Raw genomic sequence first — 23,710 nt, 5'->3', positions numbered from 1 at the left:
ATGTCGACCACCTCCGTTTGGAAGGCCGCCTCCTTCTAATTCATGCGGATGCCGAGAATTGGCTCTGCCTGTGGGACCAGGCCCGCTTTGCTGAAGGAAGGTTCAGCCGGACACTGAGCAGTGCCTTTCTCGAGATGCCTGCCGCGTGTCTCTGAGATGGGCGTTCTTGCAGAATTCTTACCAGGAAGAGCAGAACGGTAGGTAACGTGGGTCCTTGGCCCCTCAGGGTGACCTATTCCATGTTTTCACTAACCAAACATAATAAAGCATACAGAAAGGCCTTCTTGCACGGGCCAAGGGCTGTGTCCGATTCTCATGCATGTGACCTGCACATGCAAGTTGAAGGAAATTGTACCCGTGACATGCATATTCTCAGGATTGTCTTCGTGACTGAGGACGGATGTGGGAGAACTCAGACCCTTTGCCCCTGATAGCGTCTTGAGGACGGATACGCCTTGTGCGCTTTGTTTGTGCACGAGACATCTCAGCCTCCATTGCCCTTGGCGGGGGCCTGCGGGACTTCTAGGAAGATTGGTCTAGGGTGCAATTTCTGGCCTGTCTTTGAGGCACCTCCTTTTTTTCTGGTTGCCGTTTTAAATGAACCGGAAGGGAAAGGGTAGAAGGCATCTGAGGTCACGTGTGCGGACTCTGTGGCCCTTCCATCGTCCGGGAGTACTTTTGCCCTTGCTTCCTCGAGGGGTGCCGAGAGCCCAGCTGAGCCGGCAGACCTCCCACTGGAGCGTCTTTGGGTGCACAGCCCCATACTGTGTTAACAACAAGCTTTTTCTTCCACAAATGGGGTTGAGATTCCTTCCCAAAGGTGCATTTGGGACAGAGAAAAGAAAATCTCTCAGAAATCCTGACAAGAAGCCTTTTGCGGTTTGACCGGGGCAGAAGGAATCTGTTGAGATATGGCCGAGAGCCCAAAGAATCCTTTCGAGGGATAACCAAAGGTCCAGGTTTCGATTTCCTGGATCCTCTTCAGATATTGTAAAGGAGCACACTCACTTTTAGAAGTCGGCCCGCTGATATTTGCGCAAATCCAGGAAACAATATTAAAGCAAGCTCTGAAAAGTAATATATTAGCTGATGCTTTATGTTCCTGTGACTTCCGTCAGGCTCAACTTATAAGGGAAGAGTGATGGAAAGCTTGGGAACTCAGAGTGTGGAGGAGGTGATTGATCTGCCTTGCCTTCCTAGTCAGGAGCTGAAATCCAATGTATCTGGTCATTCATTGATTTATGTATCCATTCATTTGACATTTCTGGAGGACAAAGGGCTGTGCTAGACGCCATACTCAAAAATACTTACCTCGAGCAAATTACAATCTAATTAAAATTTTTTTCTTAAACACTGACCAAACACTAATCGATGATTTCCTGGAGAGTCATGGCGTCATTTGAGAACTAACCAGCCAAGGAGGGGGCTGTGGGAACTCAAGGCCAAGTTAACGTTAAGGAGTTGCCAGAAGAGAATCCGTGTCTTTATGCTCAGAGTCTTTGGAACTCACCAACCTGAACTTGTCATCAAGTCTCCTCCCTCCACTCCCACTTACCAAAATTCTGGCCACTGAGGGTTTTGTGGCAACTAGGTCCATGAGAGACATTCCCCGGAATTGGGCTGAAGAGGCAGGCTTTGGGGAGGAATTTGAAGGTGGAAGGTTGACCCCATGGCGTAGGGCAGTGCTCTAGAGGGTGCTCAGGCTACTTCCCTGGGACGGATGTCCTTGCCCACTGTAGTAGCTGCCTACTAAGTCAGCAAGCCACCTGCTTACTGCTTATAGGAGGGAGGGGTAGATCTTATTTTAATAGCTCGTCAGGTCTTGGCGGATTTGACTGATGGGTTGTTTGAGACTGTGTTCCATTTGCCCCGAGATGGTTTTCTTCTCGGCTTCAGAGAAGGTCTGAGGTCCTCCTGGACCATACAGGTCATCATATCCAGTCCACTTACTTCATAAACAAGGAATCTGACGTTCCCACCTGGAGTTCTTCCATGCTCTGGCATGCTGCCTTCCTCATTTAAGAGAAGATGAACAGCCACGGGGCTTTGCCATGAGGCATTTATCCCCTCAACACGGGTATGGCGTATGCCAGGCTTCTTTGAACTGGGTGCAGGAGAGACTTCTTGTTTTTTTGTTTCTGATGTTCTTGTAAGACAATAAATAGGATTTTATTTTCCTCCACTCTGCAGGGGCTGAGCTTAACTCTGCCCTTCTCAGCATCCTGGAGAATGCAGCCTTGTTGAGAATCTTGTTTCTTAGCTCAGTTCATTTCAAGCAAGCAAGGCAGTCAGCCACGCTGATGGGATTCAGTTAGGAAACAAAGAAATTCAGCAGGGCAAGCTGACACACAACAGAGAAGAAAAAGAAGGTTTTCCTCCCTGCTCTAGGGATCAAACTTTGCCTTAAGTGGCCCTGACATCCCTGGTGGGAAGACATCAGGTTGTTGGAAGGCTTTCTGTGAGCTCGAGGAATAAGGGGCTGCATTCCTTCTGGGTCAGCACACACACTCGCCTTCCTGCCAACGCATCCTCGGAACCCCGCAGCCTCCGTGGAGTGGGGCGTGCAAGGCCCAACACTCTTTCCCAGGTGGTGCGTTTTTAAATCTCTGGCAGGTCTGTCTGGCCACTAGTCTCTCTACCTCTGCACCGTACACCCCCGCGCAAGCCCCCACCCCAAGTTCCGAGCGCACTGTTTTTCCCCAACAGGGAAAAGCATCAGTAGAAACACCTGTGAGCTGATACTCAGGAATGCAGCTGGATCAGGCTGGATCAAGCGCCAGATGTGGGAAAGCTGAAAGTTAGATGGTGCAAAGTCTCTGAATTCGGCATGGTGGCCAGCTTGCCTGTTGTACTGAAGTTGGGACACGCTGCTCTGCGTTTTGTGCTCTGGGCCTTCCCTGCTCTGTGACAACAGGGTGCCGCCTCCTTTCTCTTAAACAGGCTGCCTCACTAGTAATTTTGCTGTTAGCAACTTGGTGCTCTTAGGCATCTTTCCTTCGCATTAGCTTATCCCACGGGTGTAAAGAGCTCATTTATAATTGCTGGGAGGTTAGGACCCTGCCCCCGGCTGGTGTCTGTAGCTTCTCCAGTATCTGTAAAGACCCTTAAGCTTTTCTGCTAGAAGCATGCACGATGATCGCCTTTTGCTACGGTAGTTCAGGACTTGCTCTCGTGCCGGCTTCTCCAGTTTTCTTGAGCCTGAGAGTTCGGGTGGCAACTCCTTTACCCCAGTATTTACTTGCTGTGGAAAAAAAGATTTCATTGCCCCCCCCAAATTTTCCTTGCCTTCTGGAAGGACTTTTTTTTTTTTTCCCCATTTATGTTTCCTCATAAAGAGTAAAACCATACTTTGTAAGGGCAGAAGGAGTCAAATAGGAAAGGAAAGAAACCGGCTCTCACCTTTAGCCTTTGGGAGTGTTTCCTAGAAGAAATCTTTTCAGAGGTTCCTGAACCCTCACTAGTATGTTCTTGTTCTGCCTCACTCTTCTTTCAAGGTGTGTTGGCTGTGCTGCTTTGGAGGCACAGCGGTTTACTCCGAAGGGCAGTTCGATCTCTTGCAAAATGCGGGTTCAGCCTTTTCAAGCTAAACCCCGGGTTTCCTCCCACTGAGGTGAGGGAAACTGGCTACCAGCACGGTAACTGTAACTTCTATAAGCCGCTGGAGAGTGGGGTCTGTATCTGGCACCCTATTTTACCTAATGTGAGTTGCCCATTCATTATGAGATGCACTGTTCGTTTTGGACCAGTGACAAAGGAAGCATGCCTCATGGTAAAATGTGAAGATAATCCGTGTCTTAGAATGAACAAAACAAGTCCTGTTTGTACTTCAACAGCCCTAGGAACAGTCTCTTCCCCACAGTAGGCATGAAATAAACGTTTGCCCGATGAATATTTGAATCGGCGGGATGGCAGGGGGATGGAAATTGGACTTCCTTTTTCTTTTCTTTCTCTTTCTTTCTTTCTTTCTTTCTTTCTTTCTTTCTTTCTTTCTTTCGTTTAATAAAAGGAGAAAGCTTCTTTCCAGGTGGCTGTGGACAACACATTTAGTAATTTCAAGGAAAACTTCATGCCCTGTTTTGGGTGATGGAGTGTATATGCGTGGATGTTAAAAACTAAACAGAAGCATTCACGTCCAGAAACCGAGTTCAGTGAAAGTGTAGTTAAATAAGGCAGAAGGCATACAGCTCTTGGGGTGGAGTCGGCAGGCTGAAGGCTTCTGAGATAGTCTCCCATCCACAGATCTGTAAATACTTGGAAGGGTTCATTGAGGCACTTCGTGTGAGGGAAAATGTGGGGTCGGTGCTTTCAATCCCTGGAAAGCACAGCCCACAGGTCGCAGCCTGGGTCCTGCTCTGAGTAGCTTTCCTGTCCATGCCCAGGGGCGTGCTGTCCAGCGCATGGGCTGTGGCTGAATCAAGGAGCCTTGAAGCCTTTGGTTGACTGGGTTGCTGGTGATGTCCATTCCCTGCTCACCTGTGGTGTTGGATTGGAGATTGTCTGTGCAGAACCCAAACCTGGGGTCCTGGCCAGAGAATCAGGCCCTGGGCAGTTCAGGCTGAGGTCACACGGGGACCACTTTGCACTCTGAAGCCAGGCTAAGGAACGTCAGGGCAAAGGTGGGGAAGAGCCACATTCTCCCTTCTGGTGAGCGCTGTGCTTCCTGTCTCCGTGCCTGATTCTCTCTTGGCTCTGGTGGGCACAAAAATACTTGGGTAAAGCGAATTTCGGTGAGAATCACTGTGTTAGCATAGTGAGGCCTGGGATAGTATACTGAAGTATGAGACAGCGAGGAGCCGGGGATGGGGAACCGCGTTTCCCGGAACTGAGTTCAGTCCTTCCTCTGCTGCTATGCGCATGCCTTGCAACACTGGGCAAATCTCTCCCCATCTCCAGGCCTCCGTTTCCCTCGATTTTCATAGGTTTTGGTAAGGAGCAGAGGCGACAGTGTGTCGGGAACCCAGGCCAGACTCACTAAACATTCACTGCGGCGATGCTTCCAGGGACGGAAGTATCCAGCCACCTGTCTGGGGCAGGTGGGACCTCCCTCGTGGCTCTCCCCAGAGCAGCGAGAGGTGCATCTCGGGAGCTCTCCGTCCTCTGCTCTCACCATATTTACTGAACTCTTTTCCAAACCTCATTCTGTTTGCAACCCTGTGCCCTCCTTGTGTCATGTCGAAGGGATTGCTTTTCTTTGTCCTAAGACAAAGATTTCACTGTAGGCAAGATTGGCTCAGGATTGGCTGACGCATGACCTCCCCTCCTTGTGGCCAAGTGCAGGTCTGACTCGGTTACTCCCTGGGACAGTCAGTGGCCCAACTGTGTGGGTGGGTGTCCTATGAGGTCCTCTCCAGCTGGTGCTTCTCTGATTAGGTGTGGCCCTGCCCCATTTCTTAAGCCTCCTTATCTTTTTTCTTTTCTTTTCTTGGTAAAGTTATTATGGTAAGATATACATAACATGATATTTGCCATCTCTGTCAGGTGTATGGTTCGGTGGCATTAAGTACACACACATTGTCACACAGCCTTCCCTGCCAGCCATCTTTGGATAGATTTCGTCCTCCCAAACTGAAGCTCTGTGACCATCAAACACTAACTCTCCATCGCCCTTCCTCCCAGCCCCCAGAAACCACCATCTCATTTCTGTCTCTATGAATTTGACAATTCTGGTTATTTCATGTAAGTGGCATCCGGCAATATTTGTCCTTTTGCATCTGGCTTATTTCACTTAGCAAAACGTCACCCTTATCCTTTGATGCGTGGATAGGCAGTCATGGAGAAGGGGAGTGACAAGGACCGACCCTCAGCTTCTCCTCTGTTGTCTGAAGCTTTTCTGGATGTGGGTGGAGAAAGGAGGCGGGAAGGGATAGTTTGGGAAGGGGGGTGCTGTTCACAGCCCGCACGCACAAGTGGCCCATGTCTTTGGGGGCCTCACTGCTCATTTGTATCCCTTTGTCATTCTAAAGACATGCCGAGCTGGATGGAACCTCAAAGGTCAGCCAGTCCAAGGCTCATCTCAGGGACTGAGAAAAGTAAGACTCCGATAAAGAGTTTGTCATGTGATCATCCAAGGCTGCTCTTCCTGGTGTCTATGAAGGTTTCTGTCCCCACCAACATTTACCTGGGCTGCTGATCCATTTCATACCTGTCCTCCTTCATGTACCCCCATGCCTTCAAGGTCCCCTCCTGCCAGGAATGGTGAAGTCCGTGGGAATGGAAGGTCCGTGGGAAGGGGATACAGGGGGCTCCTTCATGGCTTTCAAAGCCCGTGGGATGTAAATGGACTGATAGGTGCACCCACCGCATGGAAAAGGTTCAGCAATCTTTGGTTTCTTCCTTTGTGGAGAGGCAGGCAGTGCAGTAGAGTATAAAGAACATAGGCTTTGGGCCAGGGAGACTTGAATTCAATCCCAACCCTATAAACTGAGCAACCACGAGAGAGTTTCTTAACGTCCCCCAGCTTGTCTCCTTGCTTGCAAAATGTTACTGGTGATGCCCGTGTTACTGCGTGGTAGGGAGAATTGACTTTGAGTCAAAAGTGTGGGGTGCCTGGAGTATGGCCGCAGCTCAGTCCATAATCACGATTATCTCTTCTCGTTGGAAAGAATAGTTTCAGGATGGAAATGAGCCTAGGTAGGAAGATTTTGGCACAAGTGAAATCAGTTTGTTTGGCAAAAATTTTTAGGCAATGGAATGGAATGTTCTGGTTAATTCTCTGGTTAGCAGAGGATTAGACTAAAGAAGGCTTTTTAAAAGCCCACTAGGAAAAACTTGAAAAGCTCTCTGCAGCTTCAAGGTGCTATAGTTAACAAAACTCAAACAAATCCAACCCAACCCAAACCAAACAGAAAACAACCCCATGTATTCTGGAAGTCAGACCTGGGTTTTAGTTTGATGACACCCCTGAGGCATGGACGGACCGTGTAAGCAGTTTCAGGATGTGCCTCTTGAAGGTCTTTTGTTTGTTTGTTTTTGTGTGATTTTTAGAAATCTAATTCCTGATACGAGTTTGCTCCTAATTTATTGGGTTCTGTTTAGCCCTGTGTGTTCTAATGCCCTCCCCTCTCTTTTTCTCAAGCTGGTTCCCCAGCGCATTTGCTTCTTTTCCAACAACGGCCTTGTGAAACTTGTGAGATGCACTCCCTTTAACCAAAAAACAGGCTTCTTTCGAGAAGCAAGCAAGCATTTAAATATTGGTAAATTCCATCCAGTTTTGCAGAAATGAACCAGAAGCTCCAATTTGTGTGTGTTTAAAGGAGAACAAATGGCCGAAGAAATGTCAGGCCCTTGCCCTGCCCTAGCCTGCTTTGAGCAGCCAATTAAGGAGGCCTTAGCTTTGGAAGACTTCTGAAAGGCCTATAGATTACGTTTGAAATCTTTGTTTAGTCTTTCAGGAACACTGTCACACGGATGATTTATCAAAGAAAGTTGTTTATCTGGCAGTAAAATAAACTCTGGGCCTGTTTGGACTAAAATTTCCCGTGAATTTCTACCAAGGTAAACACTGGTAACTGGCAGGTTGCAGATTCCGTGTGAAAGCCAGACACATACAATAAATATTTGAGCGATAGCTTTGCTGTGTAAGAGGCCTCCCCTGTCACTAGCACTGTCACTTCCGCCTTGGCCCAGAGGGCCTGGTGTGGTGGCCTGGCCCTGAGCAAGACCTGGCAGGGCCCTCAGGGGTGGGAGTGTCCTGTGCTGGGTGGGCCTCCCGGGGCTCAAGTGCCACTTGGGGCTGGCACCCGAGACTTCCTGGTTCACGGGATGGGGTTGGAGGCGGCAAGCCTCAGGATGGCTGTTGTCAGCATCACACAAGCAGCCTGGGATGTGTGAGGAGGCAAGCGAACCTGAAGCGGCCCAGCTTAGGTTTCTTGGAAGACAGACATCCGTGGGACCAAACTGGCAGGACGCCGGGGCTGGGATGCAGGACTGGGGGCTGGAATCACCTGGTGAATTCTGCTGAGCTTGAACAGTAGCCGCAAAGAGTCGTACAGATGTGTCCCTGGGGCCATTGGCTTTGCTTGCTGGCAAGCAATCCTTCTGGAATAGAGAGGGCAGGTCTGGCTCTGTCAGTGCCCAGGACATGTTTGAGAGAGGGACTGAATGAACACATGAAGGGTGGTAGAAAAGAAAAGAGAGGAAAGAAAGCCTTCTAGGTCTTTCAAAGGAAGATGTGGTGGTCATCGTGTAGAGTGGCTTTTTGGGGAGGGACTGCTGAATTAGAAACAGCTTGTTCTCGGACAGCCCTGGTCCAGGAGTCTGGAGCTTCTAGATTACCCTGGCCTTGGGTGGGGTCCCTATTGCAGGACTGAGCTGAAGGTGTTCCTAGGGACCTCCTGTAACTTAGACACCACCCTGGGTCCCTCTCATCTTGACTTCTTTAGTGGGTCAGGGAGAGGAAGCCAGGACCCAGGAGGAGAGTTGACGTTTGTGTCCTTGGTAAGGGTATTTGGGGCGGAGGTCTGGGCTCAAGGGCAGAGAGAGCCTCTGTGTTCATGTTTAAGTCTTGAGAGTGATTGGTGCTGGCTTTTTGGGTTGGGAGGGGCTGCAGGCGCATGGGGCCAGGCTGTTCTAAGGGCTCTTGAGGGCTGGGTGTGCAGGTAACAGGTGCTTACTCACCGGCCTGTACATACTGAGGGGAATCAAGTATTTCTTTAGGGCATGACTTAAGGGAAATTGTTGGCCAGTTCTGAAAGGATGTCTGTGAGTTGTAAAGAGATGTCAGAATGGAGCTTTGGCAGTGGGGAAAAATGAGGAACCAGCTTCTCCTATTCTGTGCTCTCGCTTGCTCGCACAGGATTACGAGAGTGGCTTTCTCTGGTTCTCTCTTGTCCTTCATCAGCGTGCTTTCCAGGTCATAGCCTTCTGGGAGAACCTCAGATGTCTTCTGTTCTCTTTGTGAGCCTTTGAAAATGCGTTCATGTGCCCGTGTGTCTTCCACAACAGATCCATTCAGCTTCTGGAAGTGGCTTTAGAACTGAAGGAAGCCCTATCTCTGTGTCTGTGGCAGCAGAGTTAGAAACGGGAGCCTGGAATCAGCACTTGGACCCGAAGAGACAGCAGGCACCCGGAAAGTGAGCGGCCTCCCGTAGCCGTCCCTGTGGGCAGTGGCCACGCAGACCTCCTGGACCCAGAGACTTGCCTGCCCTCCTTCTGGGCTTCCTTTGGTCTCTGCTTTGAGCCAAGGACCTGTTTCTCATCCTCAATGAATTTAAGAATCTGGTGGATGAGGCAGGCCTTGGTCATGCTTGTTTGTCTCTGTTCTCTGGTGACTTCAGATGCTCTCAGGCCTGTGGAGGGAGGGTGTTCTGTCGAGGCTGGAGAGATTCAGGGAAGCTGACCAGAGGCAAGAGTATTCTCACTTCAGACTCAAGATGAATAGAGAAAGTAAAGATGGGCATTCCTGGTGTCAGGAAATAAGGGCTGGGAAAGGAGGGAAGACCCCAAACAAATAACAATTCTCAAATGACAAAACCCAATTCAGGTAAACAAATATGGGTAGAGAATATCATTTGTCAGCTCTCACAACCGAGATCTGCCTTAGGGCTTGGGCCTGGCTCAAGACTTGGGGACCGGACGTAGAGCCCGCCCAAGCTGAGGTGTGATGGGAGGAGTTAGCTTTTGTGCTGTCTGCATCCCCTCCTGGGAGAGTGAGGTCCCCAGCTCTGGGCCTGCTCCCGGAGGAGTTGGAATGAGCAGGTGTGTTACGGTGGTTACCCATTGAGTGTGGCCACAGGCCCCAGACACCTCCCAGGCCTCACACGGCTGCAGGAGGAAAGGGGGTCCGTCATTAAGTATTGCCCTCTGCTGTGGGCAAGGTGCTGGGACGTGGAAGAGAGGGGCCTGGATGAGGGCAGCCTCTAACCCTGACCTAAGCCGTGACCGCTTGCACCCAGAGAGAGCAAGGCTAACCAGGAAGAGTTACTGCCTGTATTCTGAGATGCAGACGGGCAAAAAGGCTCAGATGCCTGCCCGGTCCCCCACGCGGGTCAGCGTCCAGCCTCTCAGGTTACAGCTTCTTTACTCTCATCTGTAGTCATTTAGAAACAGGTATATGATGCATATATGTGTGCGTGTTTTCTTCTGCAAATCTACCTGCAGTGTGCGCTCTTGCACAGACTGAATTCAACAGACTGTGGTTGAACTTGTACTGAGCATATGGCCTTGCTAATACTTTGTACTACAGTTGTGGACTTTGGGATCCACACCCAAGGAGATTCCAGTCGCACACACACAAGTGTTTGGATCATTTCTTCCCAGGACCCGGGAAGAGGGGACTCCCATAGTCAAAGCCAAAGAGACAGTCTCTTCCTCCCCGCAGGTCTTCTGAGCTCTCAGGTAAGCCCTTGGCGAGGGAGGAAAACCTTGGTTGGCCAGAAGCTCGCTCATACCCATGCAGATAAGTACAGACAAGGGGAGATTTTAGTAGGGCCAATTTGATCCTGTAGGGCCTTTTATGCTGGATCCTAAGTAAGGAGTCTTGCACAAAGCCTCCTCCTAATGTGGTGAGAGCAGCCCACTTGGTTGTGCCTCTATCTGACTGAGTAGGCGCTGATAAGTTTTGGAGGGGGAGGTGGGGGTCTCTCTGTGGCTGAGCTCCCCCTGCCCCATTCCTAGAGCCCTCTGGTGGCCAAAACTTCCAGCTGGCCATGGGCTTCCCCAAGGTGCTTCTGTTCTGCTCCCAGGCCTGGAACTCAGCCCTCGTGGCATTTCTTGCGTTTGAGGTGGAAGTGCCTCCTTGAGCTAATGGCATGTGAGTAGAGGTTTAATAAATGCCCGGATTGAGGACGTGTCCTACGTCAGCTTCACCCCTGGTTATTGTGTGGAAGAGTGGCTGGGTGGGTTAATTGGGATGGGGTTGCTGGCCTCAGATGGCTTACTTTCTGAGGGGACACAGAGCGGGAAACAGAAACACATCATACCGTGTCATCTTACACTCAGGTTCCTGGAATAGCTAGGAAGAGAGGGCTGTGGGAACACAGGGAGGGGTCAGAGAAAGCTCCAGAGAGGAGACACTGTGTGGTATTCTCCAAGGTATTGGTAGGAGTTTCTCAGGCTGAAAAGATGGGAGTAGGAAGAACGGTCTGTGTGGAGGGCCCAGCAGAGGTCTAGACGTGGAGGTACGACAGTATCTGCATATTGGGGAACAGTGAGTCTCTTCACAGTCAGCCTATTGTGTGGAGGCAGACATTTAGAAGTGAGATTGACAAAGTAGGCAAGAGTCAGGTCATGAAGGGCCTTGAATGCCACGGCAAGGAACAGAACATTCATCTTGTTGGCCTGAAGAGGTATAGGGAGCCTCTTTTGGAATGTTACTTTTACTCACATCTTAAAAGAAGACCTTGGGCAGAGAGGGAGCCCAGAGAGGTACTCATTAACCCAAAGTAATACAATGCTAACGGCAGAAATTCAGGCAAAATATTTTGGATAGGCGAGTCCGTGGGTAAGAGTGAGGAGGAGCAAGAGAGAAGCCCTCAAATCACATCCCTTAGGAGAGGACCCAGGGCAGTGCCAGCCAGGCCTGGGCCAGCTCTGGGCCACCCACTTGAAGGAGCCCCCGATGCCTGGCCTGATGAGGTCAGCCCGCAGCCCAGGCAGCTGGGGAGGGGGCCGGCCATCTGCTGCGGTCAGGGCCCCCCCCGGGAAAACTTTGTTTTGGGCTTGTGAAGCGGGAGCCAGAGCTTGTAATCCGCTCCTAGGCGGGTCTCGGCCAAGCCGGTCATTACCAAGAGCAGTCATCATTAGGAGCCGTCATAAACTGCCCTGATGATTCTCCCCAGACCTTGTTAGTGGCCTGGGCAGGCAGCAAACGCAGTATTTCTGGAGCCAGCCCCGTCATCACTGCACTGTGCACAGTATTGGCCGAGTGGCTGAGTCAGTGCCGGCGTCGGGGGCTTTCTAGACGAGGGAGGTGAGAGGGGCTGTGGCGGTAACAAGGGGCAGGGGGAGAGGCCACAGGTGGGGCACGTGTGTGCTCACACCTGTGCGTGTGTGGCTAGGTGGGAGGTGTGGACGTGGATGCCCATGTGTAGCTGTGGGGCACAAAGGGCCATGTGCGTGTTGTCATATGTGCAGTGTATCTGCCCAGCGGGCGTGGTCGTGCCCGTCAGCGGCTTGCCCGGTGAAGAGCAGCCTGCCACTTGCAGCCACTCTGGCCTCTCCAGGCGTTCGCCTCCGCTGGTGAGGTCGGAGGCTCTCCCTCATTGCCAGCACCTTAGAGAGAGGCCTTTGAGAACACGCCATGGATTTCCCCACCTCAGGAAGGCTTTAGGGACATCTATAAAGGCTTTCTCCATAGCAGGTCTTTGTGCAAACCTGGCGCCATCTTTGCGAGTCTGGTATTTTGTTTCTCACCTCAGATGCTGACGAGGCCTCTTGGTGTTTAGATTTTAGTGTTTGCCACAAGTCCATTTAGAACCGCTGGTTCTCTGGGCAGGAGTTATTTCCTTAGCAGATTTGAGTGGTTAGTAGGGATTATCATAAAGGACGTGGTGTCATCTCAAGGATCTTCAGAGTATATTGGAAAGCACACACATAGCCTCAGGAGTCGTGTAGACCTGAGTTCAAGGCCTGGTTCTACCACCTACTGTGTCAGCCTGAGGAAGCCACTTAAAGTCTCTGAGACTCCGTTTACCCACCTGTCAAAAAACAAAAATAAGAACTCTGTGCCAGGAGATGATAAGTGATGAGATAGAAAATACCACAATTTCTGGGTCCCAGGATCTCATTTCAGTACTGACACTCAACAGCTTTGTGACTCAGGCCAGTTCATTAAAATATCCGAGCCTAGTTCCGTAAGCACACTGAAGGGATTACCTGAGGGGATCGCTGACGCTTCTTCCAGCTCTGGAATTGTACTATTTTCTTCCTCAAAAACTCTGTGACTTGGGTTTCCTGATTGAATATCTTGATCGGCGGCTCCCTGCTCCGCAGGTGTGTTCACTGGGAGCGCTGGGCCTTCATCATCGGCGTGTGTGGAAGAGAAGCTTGTGCCTACGTGTGTGTAGCAGATGAAAAGTGTGTTGGATGCCCGAACTGAAGAACTGAGTTGGGGTTGCAGGCGTCCAGCACAGGGCAACACGTTGTTGCCCCGTGGGTCAGCATTCCTGAGGGCCTGGGTGGCTGCTAAGCATCCTGACCTCAGCCCCCGTCTCCTTGGACTGGTTCCATGTTGGATCCTTCTCCTGACCACATTTCCAGGGCTCTTGTTCCTCCCTGTGCTTACTCAGAAACCCAGGAATGGAGGGCACAGGTTCCCCTTCGCCAGCACGGGGAAGGAAAGCATGGTGGGAAAGCAGCTTGGAAGCAGGGGCGCATGCCTTCTAGACCTCAGCCTGGAGTTGCCATGCCAGCTCCACCGTTGACCAGCCATGAGACTTCGGCCTGGTTCTTTTATTTTCTCACTTGCCACTCAGGGGTCATTGTGCATCCTTGTCAGAACTGATGTGTAGACCTCCCGAGATTGTATTGAAAAGTCCTAGAAATGGGAGGTGCAAATTCATGTCTAACAGGTTATCTACCCCATGGCAGCTGGTCACAGGTGCGATCTTACAGTTCGGCTTGGCAACCCCATGAAAGACTTTCTGTTCAAGTAGGGGCTGTCAGCACGCCCAGTGTTGCTTTATTTTCCCTAACGCGCTCATAATACAAACCACACATTTGGCCTTCCTCAAAAAAGAAAAAAAGTAAAGGGTGAATGCGGTTTACAGATATATCAAATCTGAACCAGGATACTAATGGTAATATTTTTCTCAGGGAAGTTTGGAAAGAGTTTTGGAGGTTATTAAAATATAGGCTGATGTGACCCCTGATAATGTCTGGGCTCATGGGGGGGGGGGCAAATATTAACTGATGACTGAAATCCAAGGCACTGGGTGGGAGAGGACTCTTGGAAAATCTAGGCCTGAGACTTCATGCCAGGCTTGCCCCCAAAGCGGGGACGGTGGCCCCTGCAGATTTGGCCCATCTGGGAACCTCCATCCTTCAGTCAAGAGTGACTGTCGTTGGTGCTCTCTGTGCTATTCCTCTGCAGCAGGGTCAGATTGGATGTTCCCACTCTACAGGGGCCTGGCAGTTCTCGTTCCATAGTCTCTTCTCATTGGACGATTCTGTGTGTTTAAAGATGTCTGCCTCTTAGGACCACAAGTGCCAGGAGGACAGTAGATGAGAGAGCTGACTGAGTTGGTCTTGTCCAGCGAAGGGAAGACATGTTCTGTGTAGCTCTTGTAGAAGCTGGCCTATTGAGGCAGTAAAATCTTGATCAACAAGGTAATGGGGTCTCAACCCCAGGAGCTATTCAAAGGCTGAGTGGCCTCTCTACCATGGTGGGTGAACTTCCTTCCTCGTGAGGCTGTCAGATGATTTTCCTGAGGAAGGGGGTGGAATAAACTGGGGCCCCAGGTCATTAGATCACCCAACAACGTGGAATGCCACTTTGGAGATGTGTTTCTATTTAGTCATGGGTAGACCCTTCCCCTCTTTTCAGCAAGGAAAGGGACAACTTCTTGGTGTGCCAACTCAACCTTGAGGTCATTTTGGCTTGTGTGTCTGTAGGGAGGCCCGGATGGCTTGGAGCGCTAGGGTGGCTGTGACTCCTAGGGAGAGAAGGCCCCTCCAGTTGCCAGAAGGGAGGCCCAAATGGAGCTGGAACGAAGTGCAGGCCCCAGCCTGGGCCTCCCTCTCCTGCCCTTTCCTTCATACAGGCAGAGCCACCCCCACTCCCTGGTATCAGTTTTCCTGGTGACTTTTGAAAAAATCCTTTCCTGCCTTCACAGTTGTGTAACTGTGTGTGATGGGGGAGGGCGGTGAGAAGGTTGAACATGAAGCTGCCCCTTCACTGGGAAAGGAGAATCAATAGATTGTGTTGATTTTTCTCTGTGACTGACAGCTCTTTGCCTGGAGCCTTCTTTTCTTACAGACTTAATGTGTCTTCTGGCAGATTTCCTTGTTTTGAATGATTACTCAAAGTAGAGAGCAGGCAAGCCTCGCAGAGGACTCAGTGCTTTCCTTTTGCTCATCGTCCACCCCATCCCCCTCTCCCGAGGCTCTCCGGGGAATCGGTTGGGGAGCAGAATTGAGTTCGGGCCAGCCGAAAACTCTCCACGCTCCTTCCTCGACCTCCAGGTTTCTTAGCATGAGCAGCCCAGGATAGCGTTGAGAAGCTGCCTCTTCCTTTTATGGGGCTCTCAGCATCTGGGATGGTCCTGTGGGGCCCCACACCCTGAGAAAGTCTGGCATGAGACACCAACGGACGCCCACCTCTGACATGGCCCGGGTGTGGTCTGGTGGTGTTCTCTCTAACAAGTGTGCTCGTGGGAGCACACACATATGTCTTAGTCCCTGCCTCACCTCCGAAGGCTCCTCAGAGGCAGGCAGGTCAGGGGCTCCCCTGGACAGGACCCGGGATGGCCCAGTAAGCTTCCTGAACTGAGGGGATCGCGTGCTGGGCGGCAGCCCACTGTTTTATCTGATCGGCAGCCCTGGGCCAGAACGAGGACTGGGCAGTGTTTCCTCGATTCTCCCTAACGGCTGTGGGGCACTGGCAGGGTGGACTCTGGTCCCTGCTTCGCTCCCGCGCCACAGCCACATTTCTTACAGGAAACGACTTATCTGAGAGTGAGCCAGGTTGCACTTCTTCAGCCTGGGTGGAGCTCTGTTTTCTGGTTTCTGGCTCTTGGTCCTGGCGCTGAAGTTGTGAGAGGAGGCTTGCTTGCGTTTAGAGGTGGGAAGGGAGGCTGTGTGACTCCGTGGGCTGGAACTGGAGGGACTGGGGGGGTCGTCTTTCTGAGACAGGGTGTGTGAAGGGACAGAAACAAGGGCAAGTGCTTGGGAGACGAGGGGAGGGGGGAGACGCATTGGCCACAGGGAGTCCACGGCTCCGGTTCCAGTACCTGACCGGCTGCTGACAGCCGAGACTGTCGTCCTCCATCCTCCCAGCCTCTGCAGCGGGACTTCAGCTGGGGATCTCTTTGGTCCCCTCCCACTCTAAGAATCTGTGCTCCTATGTCTCAAGTTAGTGTTCTTCCAACACACACACCGGCCATGAAGCAGAACTTCCCCTCCAAGGAAGCCTCACCCTGAACTCCATAGAAAACCGGTCAATACAGACTGCGGGGCTGGAAGAGCAGGGACCTGGAGGGGACTGGCGTGGCCGTGACAAAGTCCTGGGGCACATTGGACACGTACTCCATTACAAAGTTACTGGACCTGGGGACAGGGTATCTGACCTCAGAGAAGAAGGGCTGAGATTCTCCTAAGAGACCCTCATGCTCTACTTTCCTCCCGAATGGACCACTGGGGACTTCACCAAATGTCCCCTGGCCTAGCAGTTCTGGATGCAGATGATGACAGTTCTACCCAAACTGTGGCAGCCTGCTAGGCTGCAGGCAGAGGCCCCATCCCCACTGCTGTTGGCCGAGCTGGAGCTCCCCGGGCACAGCCAGCCCAGCTTCAGCTCAGTAGCAGCTCTGCGTCAGGCTGAGGCTCCCAGCTCTTGGGGAGCCAGCGTGTGCCCCTCTTGTCTCGGCCTGGGGGGATTCTCAGGGGAAAGGCCCTCCAGCAAGGGTGGTTGGGCCCTAATGTGTCGCAGCCTCTTGTGGGGCAGCACATTTTCCCTACCGTGTGCCCAATCCACCCGAGAGCCCCTGTGCTGTATCTGGAGCCACAATTCCCTCCTCCGCTCAGACCCAGTTTCTGAGTCAGGGCCAAGGAGCCGCACTCATTCCTCCTAGACATCTCCGGTGGTTTTATTCCTTCCTCCTTCAGTGATGGTGGCTCCTGGCACTGCCTATGGATGTGTCTGCTTCTGTATGGGTCCCACTCACTAAGAAACTTAGCGTTTTAGTTTCTCCAGGAAGTCCCAGGTACTCACGTAACAAGTCAGTTGCAAAGAGGTGATGTTGGTGGGGTTGGCAGAGGGATGGGGGTGGGGTTGGGCACAGCTCCCAGTTGTGCTCTGGCCCTGCTAGGACACCCGTGTACGGTGATAGGCTGGATGGAGCAAAGGAACAGGGGCTAATCAACTCTGCATTGGTTGAACTAATCAATAATCATAAGAAAATTGGAAGAATGCGTTGTTTTCTCCATCTCGAAGAAGTAATATTGATCTGGGAGGTTTTATAAGCTCAGCCGCTGATTTTGGTCTGACCTTCTGGTTCCCTCCCCTGGACTGTCTTTTAGCAAATCGTGAGAATGGCTGAAAAAAGCAATCTGGTGCCTACATGTCATCTTTCCAAGGATGGTTTCCCCGGGCTTCCTATCCAGCCACCAGTTCTGCCTGATAGGGAAGACACGACATATTCCCAGGAGAAGGCCTTAGTGATCATTCCATTTCCATTTCAAGTGGAGAACCCACAAACTTTGTAGAGGACACAGAGGGCGAGATAAATGTGACAGTCCCCAGGTGTTGCTCTAATTCCAACAGGTCAAGGAGCAGTGCTTTTGTTGCAACAAAGATGTGGCTGTGTCCTGATACTCAAGAAATAATGATATTGAAATTTAGATGACAGAAAGAGAGGGAGGACCAGGGCAGGGGACCCGTGCCATCTAAAGTCACATCATAAAAAGCAAGAATTTGAATTCAGTAGGGCTCTGCTGTGAAATAGTCAGAATCTTCAGTTCTGGGGAGTGGGAGGAAGAGCACAAGATCATGTACAGTTACAGAGGCTTCTTGAAAGACCATAGGGAAGAGAATCACAGTTCTACAGCTGGAGTTATTTTGGCGTGAACACAGTAGGAAACTGTATTTGCACCCCTCTTCTTCTCCTGAAGGCAGAGGGTTCCTTGAAAATTGAGAAGTTCACGGGAATAAAACAAATGAATGAATGAAGTATAAATAAGTCATTACTCTGTACATATATATATGTCATACATATAATTTATTTTTGAAGATGTAATTAAGCTTTGAAATGGCCATATATTCACATGGCATAAAATAAAAATGTTCAAAACAGTAGAGATTTAAAAGTAACAGGAACAGTTTGCTTTCTCATACATGAGCTTGTTTTTGCTTCGCATATGTAGCCGGTTATAGCCAGGTGTAACTGATCACATCTGCAAAAAACTAGCTTTCAAAACCACAGTCTGAGGTTCCAGGTGGAAAGGAGTTTTGGGGGGGAAACTATTCAGCTCACTACAGGGCTCTAGAGTAAACCCTCCTGAGACTGAATCCTAGCTCTAGGTCACTAACTGGTGTCTTTTAGGAAATTAGATGCCTAAACCTGCTTGTCTTAAAAGATGGATGATAGGGGGCACCTGGGTAGTTCATTGGGTTACACGTCCAACTCTTTTTTTTTTTTAATTTAAGATTTCATTTATTTATTTATTTGAGAGAGAGAGAGAGAGAGAAAGAGGGAGGGACAGTAAGAGAGGGAACACAAACAGGGGTAGTAGCAGAGGGAGAAGCAGGCTTCTTTGTGGAGCAGGGAGCCCGATGTGGAGCTCGATCCCAGGACCCCAGGATCATGACCTGAGCTGAAGGCAGATGCTTAATTAATGACTGAGTCACCCAGGTACCCCAGGTCCAACTCTTGATTCCAGCACAGGTCACAATCTCAGGGTCATGCGATCGCTGGGCTTGGAGCCTGCTTAGGACTCTTTCTCTCCCTTTTCCCCTCCTCCCTCTCCAAAAAGAAAAGGTGGATGACCATAGTGCCTAGTTCATTAGGTTCCTGGGAAGATGAACTATAAGGCCTTGACAGTCAGTATGAGGGATCCCTAAAGCTGACTTGGTAGGTGGTCGTCAGGCATTACGAACTCACAACTACACAAAGCAAAGGCAGCTTCATGCAGTGGCTACTGACATGTGAATCTTGGGAGGGGTTTTCCACTGAGGAAAGCATCGCCAGTCTGGAGTGCTTCTCGGCAGAGGAAATTCCAGGCCTGAGATGGGAACCCAAGGGCACTGCGTCCCACATGGCCTGGCCTGGCTCCTGGTAGCCACTGGGAGGCAGGGAGTGGCTTGGAATAGAGTCAGTGGCTCTGATGTGAAGCTGCTAGAGATAGGGGGTGTTGTAAGACCTATTTGCTAGCATTATGGGCATGTCTGCGAATGGAGCCGCAGAAAACCGAGAGCCACGAGGTACGCTGTACAGAGCCCCTGAAGTGAGACGGCGTTTGCCGTGTAGCCCAACCTGGGAGAGTCACATCCGGACATGGGGGGCAGTCAGCTCCCCAGGAAGTGCTCGGGTAGCCGTGCCCCCAGCACTGAGCTCTCTAACGCACAGCTCCAGCAGCTCAGTTGAAACTCGTCAGGAAAAGAGAGACCCTTGAAAAACTATTTGTTGAACGTTAGGCACCATAGCTGCCTTTTCGTGGAGGAATCGTGATCGGGGTAGACTGGAGCACAGGTAAACGGTCCTCAGCTGCGCACGGGGATCCTAGATCTTGAGACCGAGTCACCAGTTTGGTTTCTCCCACCGCAGCTCATAGGCCGGCGGGCTGCTGATCAAATCAGCTCGGGCATGCTTGCTGCGTTAAGGAGAGTTTCACAGCAGACCCCCCACTTTCAAGAGATTGGCCCTGTGGCAGTTATTTATACCATGTCTCTCTGTGCACATACGTCCACAAAAGCTAGAAACGGGTCCTGGTGTTTCTACAGCACCCAACAGCTGACAAGACGCATTCTCACTTACCGACTTCTCTGAAGTCTTTGGATGGGAGCCAGGAGCTTAGACAATTTTGTGTTCCGAAATGACTGTGCAAGGGCTCGAGCTGTGCTTGTAAGCAAGGTGACATTTGTCTTCCGTCTTCCCCCATCTGTGCTGTCACATCCACCATGCTCTGCTGTGACCCCGTTTCTCCAGCAAATCCAGGAAAGACCAGCCCAGCCTCCTGGAATTTTCCAGCTTTGTTCCAGGACAAAGCTTGCTGGTGAGGCCTGTGTGGTGTGGTGGGGGTTGGGGGTGGTGTGATGCATGCCCTTGGGCACAATCCCAGAGCAGGTGGGGAGGAGATGCAGGAGAGCCCTCCCCCTGGCTGCTTGGGTGGTATTCAGGAGCCCAGGAAAGGAACTAGGCAAAGTGAGTGCATTGGGTCAGCTCTGCTGACCTGCTGTAATGGGCACACCTGTCGGGGGAGCTGGGTACTGACAGCACTGTGCCCTGGGGCTCTGAGCCAGAGCTACTGCCCCTGACCCCTGGGGCTTTGACTGTCCTCAGTGGACAGGGATGCATCTATGTGGAGAGTATTGGGGCAGATGGGAAGAAAACCTGACTGGGACTTGGTAAATACCGAGACAGCATTTGCCCCCCGAATGGTAGGAAAGTGTTTGGGAGTTGGGCGCAGGGCCCCAGAAGGTGGTCCAGACACCTGTTTCTTGCTGTGTTCTGTCTCCTCAGTACCCCAAGTCTTTGCCCTTTCACCAGACTTCATGTTGGTCTCCTTCTCTGGGGCCCTGGGACCATAGCCTTGCAGCCATGGGGAATTTTGTTTTTGGTCTTGTCTCTTTCTAGTTAGTGGCATTGCCAAAGAAACAGAGAGGAGCATAGTTGAGGGGGCATATGTGCTCCCCCTGCCTTCATTTCCCCTGTACCAGAGATGATGGGTGGGGAAGGTGTGCACTGTGGGCCCAGGCTCGGGCTGGACCTCGGTGTCTGCAAAGGGCCACAGTTGGCCAGATTCTTCTGAGCCTCTCTTGCTGTTGTACAAAGCCTAGAGGGGTAGGGGGGCTTGGGGGAAGAAACAGAACATTTAAGTGTAGGAAGTTGGGTAGATATGTGGGGTCAGAAAGAAATGTGAATGACTAAGAAGCACCTAACATCAGGGGAGGGGTGGCATCCGGTCCTGAGATGAGCCTACTGTCTCTGCCTCAGAGCAAATCCCAGAACGAAGCATCTGGATGTAGGTCTCTTTTTTGGGAGCTTTCTTAGCTTGGTGCTTTGGAGAAGTGAGCCAGAGAGGTGCTTCTCTCTTCTGAGTGATTTTATACCTAGAATGCCCTTGGGATGGGAAAGGGGGCCAGTGAGTCCTGACTAAGAACATTCCCTCACCTCACACCAGAGAAGCCGCTTGCCACTGTGGAGGGATGACACCCGAGGACGGGCGCCTTCTGTTCTGCTCATTATACCCCACATAGCTTTGTGCCTCAAAAAAACCATTGACTGGTTGTTGGTTTCCTCACTAAACTGAGGGAATGGCTCGGAACTTCAGGGCTGTGTCCTAGGGTTCCTACCAGCCCAATGGTGGCTCTGTGCCATTGGACCCTGGTCGGCTCCAGTCGGGGATGTCTGTTTCATTGCTTTGGAAGTGTTGGGACCTCCTGGGTTAGACGAAGTGTACCCTGTTCTCTGATCTGTGCATCTGCTGGGCAGTTTTGGGAGCCCAGAGAGGGAGAAGGTAGGGCTCTGCTGCCTTCTATTCACTGGCTCTACACCAGTCACACCCTCCTTACCCAAGGGCCAGTTCCTTGTTCGGATGACCAAATATTCTAGTTTGCCTGGGGGAGTTTCAGTTTATTCCTATTGTCATGGCATAATAATCAGTTTCCTTCTTTCTGTCAAAAGTGTCCTAGTTTGGAAGCTCAATTATAGTTGCCCCCCATCCCATGACCGGGGTGCCTCTGTGGTGATCGCCCCTGGGAACTATGGGGTAGCATTAAACAGTTTTTTGGGGGAGGTGCCTGGGTGGCTCAGTCCATTAAGCGTCTGCCTTTGGCTTAGGTCATGATCCTGGGCTTCAGGGATCAAGCCCCCTGTTGGGCTTCCTGCTTAGCGGGGAGTCTCCTTTTCCCTCTGCCTGCTGCTCCCCCTGCTTGTGCTCTCTCTGTCTCTCTGACAAATGAATAAATAAAATCTTAAAAAATTTTTTTTGGGGGTGGGAAATCCTGGTCAAGGCACACAGAATCAGTAGATACTTAATTTGGTGTCTCCTGGGATTTCTGTGAAAACCTGCTTCCCCTCCTGAGGCGGCAGAACCTCTTCCAAGGAGCAGAGAGTAACCTCCAAACACTGTCGATGAGCCGAAGAGTCGTGAACAGCAAGTTTTAAACATGTCATTTGATCAAATCTTTTCCTGAAATGACTTCTTTTTTGGAGAACTCTGCCCCCGCCCCCTTGTAATATACGTATGTATTGCATGAAACTTGGGAAATCGTGAAAAGCACATGAACAGGGTACATGTCGCCCATCCCCTCAGCACCCGGAGACAGTGGCTGCTAACATTTTGGTGTATTTCTATCACTAATAGGCACAATCTTGCAGAGTGAGTTCTTTGCTGTTAACCTCATATTGTAGGCATTTTCCATCCAAAAAATTACTTGGCAGTTTTCCTCATCTTGGGTCTTTAAGAGTGGAGATTTTGACTTGTTTCACCATATCCAATTAATACCATCTTTTTTTTAAAAAAATATTTTATTCATTTATTTATCAGAGAGAGAGCGAGCACAAGCAGGGGGAACAGCAGGCCGCACAGGCAGAGGGAGAAGCAGGCTCCCTGCTGAGCCCGATGTAGGACTCCATCCCAGGACCCTGAGATCATGACCTGAGCAGAAGGCAGACGCTTAACCGACTGACGCCACCCAGGTGTCCCTCAAATTAATATCATTTTAATTACAGGTACCATTCCAGAGTTTCAGTGGCACCTCTCTGTTAGTACTTCTTAGGGACAGTGTTTGGGGTAGACTTGCTGGAGAACATTCTTTGCATGGTCAAGAGAAGAAACAGGGAGACCCAGAGGGCAGCAGGTGCCTGCTCAGGCCTCACGCGAGTTCTGCATGTTTGTATGCACCTTTTCCGAGCACCTTCTGCGCTGGAGACATTAGACAATGACAACCTTGCCTCGGGTCCTTCTGGCAGAGTTAGCGTCTCCTCTGATAGGATTCCCATTTTGTGAGCTGGACTCCCTGGGATCAAACTCCAGCTCTGCCTTTGACCCGTTGGTTCATTATTTGAACTGTTCTGCCTCCTGCTCAGCAAACGGATTAAGATGTGAGTATTTCCCTCATGGGGTTGTTAGAAGATTCACGGAGTAGGTATGTGTGAAAGGCCGAGACCGGTGCCTGGCTCGGGCGGGTGTTCAGTTGTTGCTGGCTGTGGTGGTGGTCATCAGTGCTAAGGCAGAGAGGTTTGGGCAAGAGATTCCAGTCTCACTAGTAAGGGTGTGGCCCTCAAGGCAGTGAGTTTGCTGTTTAAGTCTCTTCATTTGGGTCTCTGATAAATGTTAGATCGAGCTCTGGGATGTGTTCAACATGACACTAGTTGATGAACAGGGATGAGTATGGTCCATGCCTGGCAGGGGCTCGCAGTGGGCAGGGGGGCAGAGAGGGCACACTCATGGAGAATTAGCATGCTGTGCTTGATCATGGCTCAGACAGGGAGGGCCACGAAGGCCAAGGCTGGGCCAGTCTGGGAGAAGATGGGCTGTCGCTGGTCCAGAAGGATGGTTAAAAAAAAGCAGGAATTTTGCCTGCAGTGCCTCTTCTGCCTTTCGAGGGATCTGCCGAGAAGATACGAGCTAAGGTGTGCCTGCCACCAGTTCCCAGAGGCAGTGGGCTCACAGCTTCCTCAGGGATACCCCAGCCAGGGCCCAGGGCCAGCCAAGGGGTGAGGGTACACCCTAGGCCTCCTCTCCCATCCGTCAAATGGGACAGCATGCAGATGTGCTGGTCACTGTGCTTGGAGTGCGTCGGACTTTTTGGGGATTTTGTAAAAGATTCCTTTGAGGATAGTGGACGCACAGTGTTACGTTCATCTCAGGCTTACAACAGGCTTGCAACCTT

At 51.1% G+C, this 23,710-nt stretch overlaps 1 protein-coding gene across 1 annotated transcript in view; it reads left to right on the top strand.

Moving 5' to 3' along the window:
• The window catches only part of SFRP1 (secreted frizzled related protein 1), a 42,698-nt gene that overhangs the window by 7,084 nt on the left and 11,904 nt on the right, over window positions 1-23,710 (top strand). The gene's annotated exons all lie outside the window — the stretch shown is intronic.

Source organism: Lontra canadensis, unplaced genomic scaffold (assembly GCF_010015895.1).
Source record: "Lontra canadensis isolate GAN:19392208 unplaced genomic scaffold, GSC_riverotter_1.0 scaffold101, whole genome shotgun sequence".
In the NCBI taxonomy this organism is placed as follows: domain Eukaryota; kingdom Metazoa; phylum Chordata; class Mammalia; order Carnivora; family Mustelidae; genus Lontra; species Lontra canadensis.
This window is presented reverse-complemented; position numbering and strand designations above follow the sequence as displayed.